The 16,195-nt window shown below is 36.9% G+C and overlaps 1 protein-coding gene across 4 annotated transcripts in view; it reads right to left on the minus strand.

Annotated features, from left to right (window-relative positions):
• Bsk (mitogen-activated protein kinase dJNK) overlaps positions 1–16,195 on the minus strand; it is a 153,255-nt gene that overhangs the window by 107,404 nt on the left and 29,656 nt on the right. For 2 of the 4 annotated variants that reach the window (XM_071770762.1, XM_071770753.1), the window contains exon 1: positions 609–1,627. The exons of the other annotated variants lie outside the window; for them this stretch is intronic. The gene's annotated coding sequence lies outside the window, so the exon portion shown is untranslated. Of the gene's footprint in view, positions 1–608; positions 1,628–16,195 lie in introns of those variants that run through there. 4 annotated transcript variants of the gene reach the window in all.

Raw genomic sequence — 16,195 nt, forward strand, 5'->3', positions numbered from 1 at the left:
CGATTACTAAAAAAAAAAAGAAAAATCCGCAAAACCCACAAATAGAATATAAAATAATTTTGTTATTCATAAAAAAAAAGAGGAAAATTGTAATGAAAAGCTTAAACGCCTCGCATTATATTGTTTAAAATGCGTTGCGTGTGAGCGAAAAAGTACAAATATTTGTCACAATTTCCGCACGAATTCATCGCAAACAACGTAATTCGATTTAACGATGACATTCACGTGGGATTCCAAACTACGCAAAATGCACCCTTATACATAATTCATCGACAGTTACATATAATCGTAATATCGCGCGAAAAAGCAATCGCCAATGCCAAATAAAATTCTAGGACGATATTTCCCGAAGAGGAAAAATTCATAAATTTGATTTTACATTCCTTTCCAGATCAAAAGATCAATCGAGGAAAACACAGAGATGAAGGGAAACATTGGAAACGATATTTACACCCTCTAATTCTATCGGAACAATTTTGCGCGAAGGAGAACAACAACGTCGCTAGAGATCAGTTCGAGGGATGGAAGATTCGGATTCGGAGTCTGAACATGACGCTCATACCGGCGCGGCCGAAAGTCGCGTAGAGAGAAGCGACGAGCCATCTTACCTCGTAAATATCGATCCCGCGACGGCTCTCGCGGGGGTGGTGGTAGCGGATGGCGGCACGAGTCAGCAGGGGTTGTAGAACGAGGCGAGCGAGGCAGGCAGGTACAACGCGAGCGGCGAGCGCGTTCCGTGGCGCAGTAGTAGAGGGCTTGCACTCGTCGGGCCTCGCGGCCGAAGAAGAGAAACAGAGAGAGGGACACAGAGACAGACACGGGGAGAAAGAGAATCTGTGCGAGAAAAGCACGGAGAGCACACGAACTGCGAGAATCCGTTCACAAGAAGAAACGTGTTCCTTTCTCTCGTAATCACACCTATTTCTTATTTACTTAAATTCACGCGCGCGCGCGCACACACTCACTTTTTATCATTCACGCGGCGTTCCGCGAATCTTATCTTCACCGGGTACAATCACTGCGCGATCACTTTAACATTAGTATACGCACTTTGATCGACAACTAGCACACCGTGTGATTTTCGACACGAGTTCGCGACGTTCAGATTTGTTTAAATATTCTCAAAAAGTTGTTGAACTACGTGTATAGTTCTTTTACGCGACACACGCTATTGACTGACACACAAAGATCTCTTTGGATATACCGCCAGAAGACTCGAGTGCTAGGTGGTCACCCAATGTAACAACGCTGTGTATCAAATTTTTGCGCAATTACGCACCACACGTAATCGTCTCGCACCGAGAGCTCCGCTACCAGAACGGAGCGTCGCAACGTAAAACCGTCGCGCCGGAGCAGAGCGCGCGGGAAATTCTCGGCGACACGCACCGGTCGTGCCACCACGTGGTCCAGAGAGCACGCGATTCGCTTCACTTTCTACCTCCGCGTGCGGCACATATACACATACGAAACGCTCCCTCCGCTCTGCCGGAATGGAGAACGAGAGTGCACGGTAGCCGGGCGGAAAATCGGCGGCTGGACGAAGGGGTGAGGCGCGGATAGGCGGACGGGCGAGCGGCCGGGAAACTGACGTAAGAACCGACACTGATAACGAACGGAGGGAAGCGACACGACGCACGTGAAGGGCCGCGAAAGACTGAACGAAAGACGGAACGGTCGGAACGGGGTAGTCGGAGCGGTCGGAGCGTTGGAGGTCGACGCGTGCGCGGCGCGCGCGCGCGGCCGGTTCCCCCTCTTCTTGCCTGCGATAGCTACCCCCACCACCACCCTCACCGCCACCACTTCTCCGCTACCATCTCCACCACCAGCTGTCCCTTCGACGAGGAAAGCAACCTCGGGAACACGCCGCGATATCCTTCGGAGCGCGTTAACTCCGTTTTCTATGATTTCCACTTCCGCGTCGGCTTAGGCCTGGATTTCGTTACGCGCATTTCGCTTCACCTTTTCTTTTGCGCGATATCTGGTTGCGCGAGACGCTTTCTGGATAATTGCTTGCCCTAACGTATACGCGTATAACAACGGTGAAATTGTAATAATCGCTTTGCAATAAATTGTTAGAATTATCGTAACGTATAGAATGGTTTGTATAACCTGGTTTTTTTGCAATAATTTTAAACGTTAAATTAGGACATAACTGAGAGAAACGGTCGATCGATAAGCAAAAAGTCCTGATTTCAATTACCTGATCTAATTTAACAATATTTTTCTTCTCATTGTCGCAAATTTATCCCAGTGAAATGAAACGTGCAAATACCGTCTCCATTCATTGTGTATCTTTCCTCAATTAATCTTTCGTTCTGCTATAAAAGAAAAGGTACAAAATGGATTTCATAAATCTCGCGTTTACTTAAAAAAGTAAGTTTGCATTCCGTTACATTTACATCTCGATTTTATTCACAAAGTCTCTTTTCCCATCCTTCCCCTCTGTTTTCTTTAGTCCCGACAAACTCGGTACATATGTTATCCTAAGCGCGATAAGGAATCAATAACGAATGAATGCCCGATGCTCCCGTTGTTCGCAAGCCTCGTTATTCCTCGTCGTCGGCGGCGGCACGACAATGGGAAATGACAATACGTCTGCTAAAAATAAACATGCGTCGCGTTATCACGCATTGCACGGCGGCGTCCGATGCGATTCACGGCGATCGCATTCCTGCCGAATTACAGGTTGATAAAAATATCACGGAGACGTCGACATGTGTAACGCGACGCGACGCACGTCGACGCTTTTATTTATTTATCTCGTCGACACATGCGCGCGCGCGCATGGCACGTTTGCTGCATGATGTATCGGCTGATCTCGTAAATATTTTATGCAAATATTTGCGTATGCCTCGGTGAAGAATAAAAATTGACTTTCGAACCTTTCAACGCCACTTTATCGAGTTTGCCGGAAAACTGCGAGAAAGTAGGCGCACATATGGTTTCCCTCCCATCGCGGCGGAGCACATATGTTTTCACGTTAGCAATAAAGGAGTGCCAGACCACATGTGTAATAGACCCTTCGAACACGAAAACAAGTATTAGATAATTCTGTGATTATCATATAACATATCGAAAATTAACAAATTTTAAAAATTAATGATGGTATTACTTTATTGATATTTACTTTATTAATACTTAATTGTTAAATTTTTTATACCAAGGATATGTTCACTTTGTCTCTCAATTTAAAATCTTTTCAATAAAATATCTAAAATATATTTATAAAATACAATATAAAAACAAAACTTCCTCTATGAGGAAGCAAAAATTGAATAATCCAAGCGCAAGATTTTGTCTGATCTGTGTAGATAATCGCATTTACATAACACAAGAGGAAAAAAATGTATTATACTTAAAAAAAAACTTAGGAATAACTTAACGAGTAAATGTAATGGAATGCAAACTTTTTCAAATAAGAGAAAGTTATTCGTTTAAAATTCGTTTTGCATTCTTTTAGCCCAGTAATAAACGCGCATATGCAAAATTTAATTATTCGATTATATTATAAGCATATAGTCGCCTTATCTCGATTTAACTTTTTGAATAAAATACTCAAGCACAAGATATCAAATAACGTAAGTAACAAGATTAGAATTTCTTATCTATATTTGTATATGCATTATGTACGACCATTTTACCCGAGAATACAGAGCTAGAATTTTTTGTTTGAAGTTTTACGTATCATCTGACCTTCTGCAATATGCAGACAATTGCCTCTATACAATATAAGGAAAAGAGAATGGAAAATATATTCTTTTCTGGAATCTCCTAATAGACTTGCAAAGTATCAGTCATAAACCGCACCCTTCATTCTCGGAGAAAGCCTATGTTTGGCACAATAAAATGATAAAATAAAACCTAACAAACTATAAAAACAAAAAACTTCCCGACGTTTCTGAGCCTTTGGGAGAAAGACCCTATCCCTTTCATATATCTACGTTGGTTATTCCACTTGTAATGCACGTAAATAAATAAAAAAAAACACTGATGTATGAAATGTATGTGATCTAAATTTTGATTAAAACATTTTCCTAATCCAATTCCAATTTCCCTCTAAGATCCGTGATCGAAATATTCCGGCGCTGTTGAGAACACCGTCTATAATACGCGATGCAGCGCAGGTGCGTCTCTCATATTGCAAAGTTCTCGCACGATCACTAGATATGCGCGAGATTTGCTTATTCCGAAAAAGAAATACACAAAACTCCTCTCCGATCGCGACGAGATAAAAATAACGATTTGAATACGTTTCCCTTTCGCTCGTTTCTTTCGTCGTTTTCTTCGTCGGTGTGTTTAAAAGTCTAGCGTTTGAGTTTTCCGCCGTTTTTTCGCATGTGCAACTGAAACAACAAATATACCTGCAATGCACCGCTTTACTGAACCACATGCGATTTCGCCTAATACAGTAAGTTTCTTTTAGCAATTTTTTAATATTTCTTATTTCTTTTTCAATAACGACGCAAATTATGTATTAAAACATATTTAAGATTTATGAAGAAATTAGTTTACTACTAAATGAGATTCTCATAAAAAATTTAAGATTTTAAATATAATTATTGACAGTAAAGAACAGTACTGGAATGTTATAACAATCGTGTTTCTCATCTCGACTGGACTGTGCGAGTTGCCACGAGACTCCGGCTTACACGCATGCAATTCTCGCGCAAATTGGAGCATGTTCTACATCCGTGCAATCGATTGCCGCAACGAGTTGCACGTGCAATTTACACTCGTCTATTAATTTCCTAACTTCTATTAAGCAGATATTAAAATATTCAATTTTTAATGTATATTGTTGAGAGATCGAAACATCAAATTAGGTTTACTTCATTCGGTTTAGCAGGAACTTGAATTTAAGTGTCGATCGCTTAAATATTTTTAATTTACTATTCTGTGAGAAAGAGGAGATCAGGAGATATGAAGGCATCGATCGCTTTACACCTTTGGACCACGTTAAACTTAAATCTGCTCGCTGTATCGATCGATAACTATCACTTATTAGTAATTTCCACGCGACCGTATTTTCTATAGGTAGGTAAAGAAGCGAATCCAACGAAGCGGCAAATGAAGAACCAGGATCGACGCGGACGAGCTCGTAAGACGACCGGCTCAGCCGAGAGGAAGAAGTATCGAACCAGAAAATCGACCCGACCGGCTACAGCGATGATATATCCTCATAATCGGCTTACGATATCTGTTACGAATACAAACACATATGCACATGCACACATACTTGTGTTATGCGTAGACGCACGTGACGCGAAGTTGTGAATTTAACGACGATCCAGCTATTTACTGACTACGCCATAATTAGATCGTTTGCGGTTGCAAATATACAGAATTGCTGGAAGATTATGTACTATGGAGCTACTTTTATACAGTACAATATCAGGAATATAGAGAAGACAGATACAAGGTTAATTATAAATCTAAATCGTGTATTTTTCCTCAGCAGGAAAGTGACCAGGAATATTTTTTTGTGTTAAAATTATGTCATTTTATTCTTACCCTTAATTAAAGTTTATATTAATATAATTATTTGATCAGAGATACGTTAATTAGCGATATCTAAAGTATATTACGAATCGATTATCTTGATAATATATAAAGAATATTGCAAATATACGTCAATCAAATTTTAATATCCATTCTGACAATTTTTACTTGTCCAAACACGTTTTCTACAAAGTCAGTTCTCCAAGCATAAGTTTTACACATACCTACACGTGCTCATGAAAAACACATGCCGGATTGCTAAGCCGCCGGTATATGTTAATCTTGCTGCTCTTAATCTCGGGGAGATACGAAATCACCGGGCGGTGTGGATTAATTAAAGTTAATTAAGCGTAGCAGACGTGATGCGTTTCGCAGGAATCGCTTTAAAAGGCCCACCGTTGTCGTATTTGACGTATTTGAGCTTGCCGACGATGAACTCGCGCTTTTCCAACACATAAACATCAATTTGCCAGACGAAAAAGAGAGAGACGAAGGACAGGAGAGAGGGAGAAAGGGGGAGAGAGAGAGAGAGAGAGAGAGAGAGAGAAGGGTAGGATTTAATCTTCTAGATGTTCGTCCCTCTCTGCAGCTAAACCGTGCTCGTGCTTGAAGTTTCCCTGTATCTTGAAAGTATCCTCGACGAATCAGAAATGCAATTTTGGTTATCATCCTTCAAGGAAATTCCTTCGCGTGCGCGAACGGATGCGATCTTTATGAAATTTCCTCGATGGAAAAGCGATGATGCTTATACAGAATTACGGTAGCTGGTTTACCGAGGAAACATAAAAGTAAATAACTATCAAGACCTATTCGCTTGAATATACTGAAATTCGAACGAAAGAAAATATATTGCGTTTCTCACGATCGCTCACTAGAAATTTAATAAATTCAATTTTTAGAAAGTTTTCGTCAAACCCTTTAATATTAATACTTTAATTTTCATGAACTAGGATCTATATATGACAACAGTAATCAAATTTCAAAATCAAACAGTGATCAAACTTGATAGAATAAATTTTCTTGCCAATTATATCTAATTTATATTATAAATGCAGTTAATTCATTAATTGCTCAAAAGCAGTAAAAAAGAAATTAAACCCCTTTAAAAAAATAAAAAATTGTTGTCAAACAAAGATTCTCAATGGTTGTCAAAGCGCAAAAGCGATAAGCATTTGTGGAAAATTGCGAAAATATACAGAGCGTATGTGCAAACATAAAATGTCGAATCGGCAATTTACGATTGTATCGCCGACACTTTCTACGGGTTACACATCGACCGGTATTTGTATTTTTCTCCACATTTATACCTTGTGTGTGTACTCCTCCTATAGACGTATCACAGATACGACTTTATGGGGATCGTTTATGGCACCATAGCGAATCTGGAAACGTAAAGCGTCGTCACTGTCTTCGCTTGGACACATATAATTCTTGCAGACTTCAAATAAACACGAATCGCGACAAGATTCACTTAAGCTTTCGCTCGCTTTTCGATCTATTACTTCTTTTCCTTTTACGTTCTCAAGAAATCCTTTATGGTCAGATCTTTCATTGTCCTATCATTGTATATGTTATATTCATCTTGTATAACGGAATTTCAATTTCGGAACAGAAATAGTATTTGTTTAATAAATTTCATTTTAAAAGACAAGATTTGTAATATATACTCTGTTATTAAGATAATATTTCGATAAAGAAATTAGAATCTTGTCTGTATGTCTTTAATCTCCAAAGCACATCTTATTTTAAAGTACGATTTAATAAATGTTTCGCGCGATTCGATACACCGTTATTCTGTTTCGAACTTACACAGTAACATTAGCCCGATGACCGAAAAATATCCGATCTATTATTTACTCGATGAACGCTACTTTACAATTCCACGTGTGTCAACCTGGTGACATCCGTGACATAGAGTGGCGGGAGTTTCAGCACGAAGAATGGAAGCGGGTCGTCAGGAGAGGGAGTGGCGAGAAGGGGGAGGGAGGGAGGGAGGGAGAGAGAAGCGCGGACATCCCATCGGACGGCTACCTTCCAACTCCTAAAATAACCACTTTGAGTCGCGCTTCCACCCTTTCCAACAGCCAGCCGAAGTATAGCTATACCGCGTTTGCCGAGAACGGTAATGGTGATAGCGATGGTGGGGTGACCCCGTGCACAATTACACGTAATTGAGTTAGGCATTATGAATGCCCTCGAACGAGATCGCATCAGCAGAATGGAGCAATCGCCGGATAAACTTCCAAAAAGTTGTCACCCTCTGATTACTTTAAATATTTCTCGAAAAGAGAACGAAATCTCTCAGACGAAGGAAAGATTCTAGAAATTCTCCTTTCATCATGACAATTTAATTCTTTAGAGTTAACAAAAATAACGTAATAGTTATGTCTTGTTAAAGTCTGCGATTGCTATATTTATGGAAAAATTAATGACGTAAACAAAACAAACTTGAGTATTATCCTCGCTTTGCGTTGCTCTGCAAAGTAAATGGAAATTTATAGACGAGTTTATCTCTCAAAGTTCTCAATTTTGATATCTTCTCTCTCCAAATTTGCGAATCTGTATCTGCAGGATCGCCGCGTAAAATGCGGCCAACACGCCAAATATCTGTAATCATCCCACGCTCGCCTCGAGACGTTCCCGCGGCATGTTTCCTCCCGTATCAGCGGTCATCGTCCGTACCATGAAACAGGCCACTCGCTCGCTGAGAATCCCAGCTGCGCGAGGAACCAATTACGCATTGTACGGCCGGGACTTGTAGTCCCTGGCCGTAGAATTTACGGGATTAATGCCGATTGGAAACTCCGCCACTCAATATATCACTTGCCAAGCCCTAGTACTTTGTAATACTAGTACTTTGCTTCGCCAATAATGCTTCGCGAATTTTTAATGTCCTCTCGATTTAGCGATATTAGTACCATATGAATAAATTTCAATCGGCATCGCTTTACATTTGTATTCATGTTTTGGTAAAAAAAAAATGTACATTAGCTTTTATCTTAATTTATCAATTAATAAAATTAATTAATTCACTGATCCTGAATTTATTTAATTTATTCAAAGTGATTTCGATTTAATTAATAAATTTGTATTAAAGTTTTTATCTATAAAAATCAATTAAATAAAACGTTACGTGAAAAATTTCAGAAACTTATATACAATTATTTGTAATATTTATGTGATTAAAAATAGTGTAAATACAATTTACATATAAAAATGTTAATATATGAAGTTTTAAAATTCATGGCATAATATAAAATGTGCACATTTTTCTCTATTATATTTATCTATTGCAAAATATATTTATCTCCACGCTCGTCGCCGTAAAGTGACTTTTTGAATTAAGGCGCTAGCGATCACTGCCGGCGTTCCGCGCTATTAACGGATTACGTCTAATAATACGGACGGTACAGAGGTTCCGTGTCATTAGACGGGTGAATTAACGAGACACGCGTACGGGTAGGCCCACGAGGGACGCCCACGGGTCGTTCTCACGATCCACGTTGGACCACGCGAGATTTTCTACTTTAACGAAAGGAAACGCTTCTCCGCTCCACCCACCTGGTTATTCCATGCTCGTTCGTGGTGGTGTCCCACGGGTAAATACAGACAAGCGGAAATACGGCGAGATTAGAATCCACGATATGATTCATAAAATCGATAAAAAGAAAGCATCAACTTTACAAGGATGTTCTGACAATGAGACACAAGTTCTAATCTTAAAAAGAATTCGAATCTTTCTGGAATCTTACAAAACGCTGAAAGACAAAATTCACGCTGATGATAATAACAATCATCAAACGTAATTGATATTAATACTATCCATTATTCATGGAAAGAAAATATAAGAAGAATATAAGAAGAAACAAGAATTGTTACATTGATAAATAATTTAGAATTTATATTCCCAATATAATTATTATTTTCAATTCTATGACTCTATAACTCATGCATATAAAGTTTCAAAATTGCGCAGACAATAATTTCTTCTTCTTTCTTTTACCTTTTATCGTTTGCTATTTTCCTCCCTACATGTCCGAATGTCAAATCATAAAGTCACGAGAACCAAGAATATCTTCATCGATTGCCTATCGCGTGCAACATCCGCTTTAATTCTTCAAACGTAGCGCCGGCGACACTTCGCGCTTCGCTGAGCGTGCGTCAGGGATGTATGACGTCAAGTCGCATATATATATATATGTATATATATTATACATATAAAGAGAGAATATATATGCATATTCTCTCTTTCTCTCTTTCTACACAAATATACGTTCAGTCAGCGCAAAGTGAATCTGGAGAGAAAGAGAGAGAATCTGATGTCTGATGACCAACGAGAAATGCCGTGGGCGAAACAGTGACATGGCACAAGTGACAAACGTGAGCATACGAACGAGATTATAAGGACAATAGATTTCGAATGGCTAGTCCAGCCAGAATCGCTAGAGAATAATCCTTCCTAAATGTATCACAGTTGTCTTTACGGAAGTTTCCTGTGCGAGATAAGCGACCATTTCAAAATCCTTCCGGATTTTGAACGTATTGTTGAACTAGTATAGTTTTCACGATATGCAATCTTCTACGCGAGATCTATTTCTATAGCACAGGAAATTTTTTTGGTGAAAAACATTGGTCTTAATTGCTTTGCATCAAATGACAAACCTATGTCTGTATATTATACAATCGTTTCATAAATTTCAAAAATATCAGATGATATATGAGTTGGAATATTTAGGATAAAGTTTTGTATCTTTTTATACAACACTTAACACTATAAATTCACATTTTGATTAGAAACCAACTGAGAATATAGCTGTTTGTGAGCGGAGAAAAGATTACTCCTGTAAAATCTGACGCCATTAAAGTATTGTACGAATTTTATGGAACGCTCCACAATATTACATCTGCGATAAGATACTTATTGGATCTCTCAAGCTACCAATAAATAAAGATAAAAAATAAAAAACTAGAGTAAAACTAGCAGTTATTATAAGGATAGATATCAATGTAACAAATATCAAATTGGCTCTCAAATCCTATCAAATCGTATCTCAAGATTGAGATCCTTTTTCTAAGCTCGGATACGAATACGGGCTTAACATGATATAAAATTGAGGTCTTCCTCTTTCATAATAAACTCATTCTTGTAGAAAAACTTTCCAGCGAGATTGGATTAGGTCGTTGCTTAATAATGTAAGAGATCTGATCGATCAGATATTTTGTGCTAAGAATAGAATTTATGTAAAGATCTCAACTTTGATATTTAATGTACATCGAAACCCTTCTGAACCTGGTGTCTTTAGCGAATTGTCCCTCATCTGCCAAATTAGCAGATTAAACGCCCGTCAAGGTGGAAATTACACTTGACAGTTATGACGTTTATGTTACCTTCTTGGCGCGAATGAAACATTCATGATTTGCCGTAGCAATCTGTGCCACAGTATTAGATATCAAAATTTACGTTTCACGACAACCTTTATATTACAATCATCAATATACTTTACGCAAAATCAAAGTTGTAGCATTTGAAAAGAATTACACAAAGTAAATCTTGATAGAGAAGAATTAAAGATATAGTTTCGAAGTAATTTTACCACTTATTTTCAATGATAAATTACAAGACATATCTAGTTGCAATATACTTTAAATGAGACAAAATTACAGTTAATTGCACAAGGATTCATCATTTTACGGATCATCATCATCAATCACGCGATTATCGAATTAATAGCACAGTAATTTAATTTTAATTAATTCATTTAAGCCTTCATTTCCGTTAATAAATTTAATTAATTTATAATTACATCGGTTCAAACTAAATGGTTATTAAACGCATATCTTTTTACCAGCATTTCTCAGAAATAATCAATCACATAGCGGTCATTGCCAAGAGGGAAATGCGGTTCGTCAGAAACATTCTATACATTTGTTCCATATACTATAACCGACGGTAGTCTCGCAGATAATCCGATCAGTGGGGAACCGACAAGCTGCGGCCGGACAGATGCAAGACATCCCAAATTAGTGTGATCTCGATTATACGAGAAGTGACTATCACGTTGATCGGTTTCGCCCGTTTCTTAATTAAATTACTTATCACGGGAAACACCAGGGAAACATTGTGAGACGCAGGAAATTAGGCCATCCTAAATTACTATACACGCACGACTTATGATAATCCCTCTAAATACCTTAATTAATTCCGAAATGCTGAAAATCGCGAATAAAACGAAAGAATATACGAAATAGCACAAATCATTTCTGAATTATATTTCGTCACTCTTGAAAGCAAATTAAATTGTAATCTACCAGTAATTTGTATTATATTTGTTCCCAGTCTTCAAAATTAAATTAAATTTTTACGTTTTCTTAGTAATAAAATTTAACTGAATTATATTTTAATTATCCCCCTTTCATTGTTATACATGAAAAAATCGTTTAATTCGTTAAACACCGAATTACAGGATTAAAATAAAAACAGAAGGCAACATCGACTCTCATTTATAAAAATTGTCTCGAATTGCAAAAGTCAGTTATAGCCCAGTAAAATGACTCGAAATTTGTCAATTTGGAGGAAATAATACTGACTGGGCTGAAACTTTGTAAACAGGCTTGTTTTAGGATACTATTCAACATATTAAAAGTCCCCACGTGTAGACGTTACGTTGCGGGCAGGGGAGGGTTCAAAAGGTCCAAAAAATTAGTTTTTCGCAAATAACTCGGAAAATATCAACTTTACGGATATTTATGTAAATATCAAAATTGTAGCTTACAAATTCCGCACAATTTCGTTTTTTATTCAAGTCTGTACGACCAAATAAAGCAGAGATAGAATTTTTTTAAACACCAGTAGTTTTGCGACCCAACAAAAACGCGTACGTGCTTCGCGAATTTTTTGCTAATATCTCGAAAATAGACTTTCGAATCGAAAAATGTTTTAAATAAAAGTTGTAGAGAATCTAATTACGAACAATTTCGTGTTTTATTCATATCTGTACAGTGAAAAATCGAGGAAATATAAATATTTAAATAATTTATAACCGCCATAGAAGAGATACGATGGAAATTAGTTGTTAGTCTTCTTCTTCTTCTTCTTCATTTGCACTATTTGAATAGTCTTCATCCGATTCGGAATCGCTCATTTCGTCAGATACAAACATATTTAGGCAGCCGTTCTGTTTGCAATTAGCACAGAGGTCAGAACATCTTAATCCTGCCTTTTTGCAGCCACATGACCCGGTGCAATTTGATTTGCATTTACATGCTATTAATTTAAGAAAAAAAATAAAAAAATTAATAAATTAATAAATTAATAAAAAAAATTAAAAATAAATAATAAATAATAAATAAATAATAATAATAATAAATAATAAATAATAATAATATTAATAAAATAGTATATAATAAATTAATTTTTTTACATAAAAAATATCTGTCACACTTCAAATTCGTTTTTTCTTATTCAGAAATTATTTTTCTAGCATTCTTTAAGTCCTTAAAGTCCTTCTGTACCATTTAAAAATTACTAAATTTGCGGCGACGAAATTAAGTATTCTTATTTAATTAATAATTATCTTATATTTTTTTCTCATTCGCACTACTTTTAGCTTTAATTTGCGTGTTTGATCATTAAGCTTCGTCAATTTGTTCGTGAGTTATGATTTTTTAAATAAAACGAGTCGTAACGTATTTGCCACGCCGCGCGTTGCATACCGACTTCGGACTCTTCTCAATCTTTAATACCTATGTACAGTACTATCGGTCCTAAAAATATCGGCCTAGTACCAAACGATTCAGAAAGACCCAAGAATAACTTCTGACACTTCAATAGGTACAGAAAAAATGTTAAGGACACGTTTTTTCATCATTTCAGGCGACTCATAGTGATGATCTGCTATACATATGTAAACTTACCTGTCTTTGAAACGCTAGTTTCCCATCACAGTGCATTTAAAATTACATGTCATAAACTCTATTTTATAGTAAATTTTGTCAGCTTTAATTTCGGTCTCTTGAAGTTTTTTCGTAAAGTTAATAGAAACGGAGATATTTACAAAAAAAGGAATGATAATGCAATTTTTCCACAATTTATCAAAAATACAGCAATATTCATGAACTTTTTTTTAAATAAAACATACTTTGCGAAGGACTTATACTACTCCAGCACGTTCATATATATATGAAGTAATGAAAACAAGGTAAAATAAATTTTTGAAAATTATTATCCATATATTTTTGGACTAAAATGTTAATTTAACAAAAATTGATTTTTTTTTCTTCAATATTTAAACGCCTGTAATTCATCAACGTTTTAATGAAAAAAAGGTCTACGACGTCTCATTTTAAAGATAATTAAATATCTTCAAGAAAAATACACAACATTACTGTCTCCAACCAATTAGAAAAAGTTATTTTCCAAAATGCACTAAAAAATGACATTTTTTCATGTTTTTTGCTCTTAACTTCAAGCTATCTTTACCAAAATGGATTCATGCATACATCAACATGTTCAAAATTTTATTCTCTTTAACTTCATTATACATACTATATGTGTACGACCTATACTTTCAGAGTTAATACTGATTTTACATGCAAAACATCCATTATCAACATAAAATAAAATTGTCTTTTAATTAATAACTTGGCGAATTTGGACCGTACAGAAATGAATAAAAAACGAAATTGTTCGTAATTAGATTCTCTACAACTTTTATTTAAAACATTTTTCGATTCGAAAGTCCATTTTCGAGATATTAGCAAAAAATGCGCGAAGCACGTATGCGTTTTCGTTGCGTCGCAAAACTACTGATGTTTAAAAAAATTCTATTTCTGCTTTATTTGGTCGTACAAACTTGAATAAAAAACGAAATTGTGCGGAATTTTGTAAGCTACAATTTTGATATCTACATAAATATCCGTAAAGTTGATATTTTCCGAGTTATTTGCAAAAAACTAATTTTTTGGACCTTTTGGACCCTCCCCTGCCCGCAACGTAGCGTCTACACGTGGGGACTTTTAATATGTTAAATAGTACCCTAAAACAAGCCTGTTTACAAAGTTTCAGCCCAGTCAGTATTATTTCCTCCAAATTTTGTCATTTTACTGGGCTATTAATACACATATACGCACACACATATCCTCGACGTTATCCCAATCTCTCCAATTATTCTGAATACGATAGCAGGATTTTATTATTGCGCTCGGCCAACTGCGATTGTCGCTCGTTTTTCGGTGCGAAGAGCGAGAGTTTGTAATTACACGGGCCACCAGCCTGCAGTTATTATAACGATACTAACTTCAGCCATGACGGCGGGGCGGTGGCAAGCAAGCTACTGTTTATTATTGTCTGGCATACCGTGGCTAACGATCCCTTTCGCGTCGACGCGCGTTAACCGTGAGATGTGGCGGATGCCACGACGGATTCCTTCCGCAGGGTCTTCTCTCCCCTTGCCGGTCTGTCGGACTACGCCTTAGTATTCTCCCCCTTGGTAGTCCTCGGGGGCCTACCAATTTGACCAGTCTAGACTACGATAAGCGAGTTTCTCGCTCGGCAAAGACGCGCACTCCCGAAACTGAACGGCAGACACCCGGCAAAAGCGATCCTGTCGTACATCGCGATTACGGATGATACTTGGCATGAAACCCTTCAGGTACGACGATATATCTATTGAGGAGAATGCCGAAGGAACTTTGTGAAAAAAGCGTAGCTTTCGAGAAGAGAGTGTAGGAAATTTAATACATTGTTATTATAAAACTTGACTATTATAGTTATTGTATAATTTTATAATACATTATTAGAAAAAATAATTTACACAATACTTTTCTGCAATTTAAAATAACACAATCGGCGTGACGTATGCAAATTCATTTATCTATATATTAAAAACCCGAAGAATATAATCTTAACATACTTTTTCTATACAGGGGTACAGTAAATTCAAGTCGAACGAAGTAAATTGAGAAAGTATATAAAAACAAAAAATAAATTAAAAATAATATGAAAATGTATAATTTTTTACAAATTTAAAGTATCGCAGTTCTTATTAAAACTTTTCCCACACAACTTTCTCTGTTTTTGCAATATAACATTTTTTTTTCCTCTCATACTTGGTTCTTAATGTTGCACAGCGGCACTTGGAAATTTCTATAACTAAATGGAAAATACCGATAGTGTCGTAAGTATCTTTATGCATTTTGGCTGGTTCAACGCAGGCCAAGCCAGACCAGACCAGAACCAGACCCGAGAGCATCGGATCGAATCGTCGGATGTCGACAATAAGAAGCTTACCGAGTTACACGGAGCCTGGGCGAAGCCCGGGCCTCTCAGCCGAGCTCTCGATTTATGCCACGTTTACCGAGCGTGAAATTCTCTTCAGACATGTGTCCTCTTCCGATTTTCCCGGGAATCTAAATCAGCGTTTAAATCAGCGACCTGCTAAGCCGGTCTGGGGTCATCTTCTCACGAGGAGAGAAGCACCGAGTAGCAGAAAAAAACGAAAGTGATCGATTCTTAAGCAATTTATAAAATTATTAATAACATAATGTATATCAAAATATAATAAAAATTATATAATCAATCAATATTAAATAAGCCATTTACGGTCCAAGCTTGGATTTTAGCTAATATTTTTTGTGTATTACACATATATTTTTTCCAACCTTAATAAACTAACTTTATTGTCAGACTTACAACACA

The sequence above is a fragment of the Temnothorax longispinosus genome, chromosome 1 (assembly GCF_030848805.1).
Source record: "Temnothorax longispinosus isolate EJ_2023e chromosome 1, Tlon_JGU_v1, whole genome shotgun sequence".
NCBI classification, from domain to species: Eukaryota; Metazoa; Arthropoda; class Insecta; order Hymenoptera; family Formicidae; genus Temnothorax; species Temnothorax longispinosus.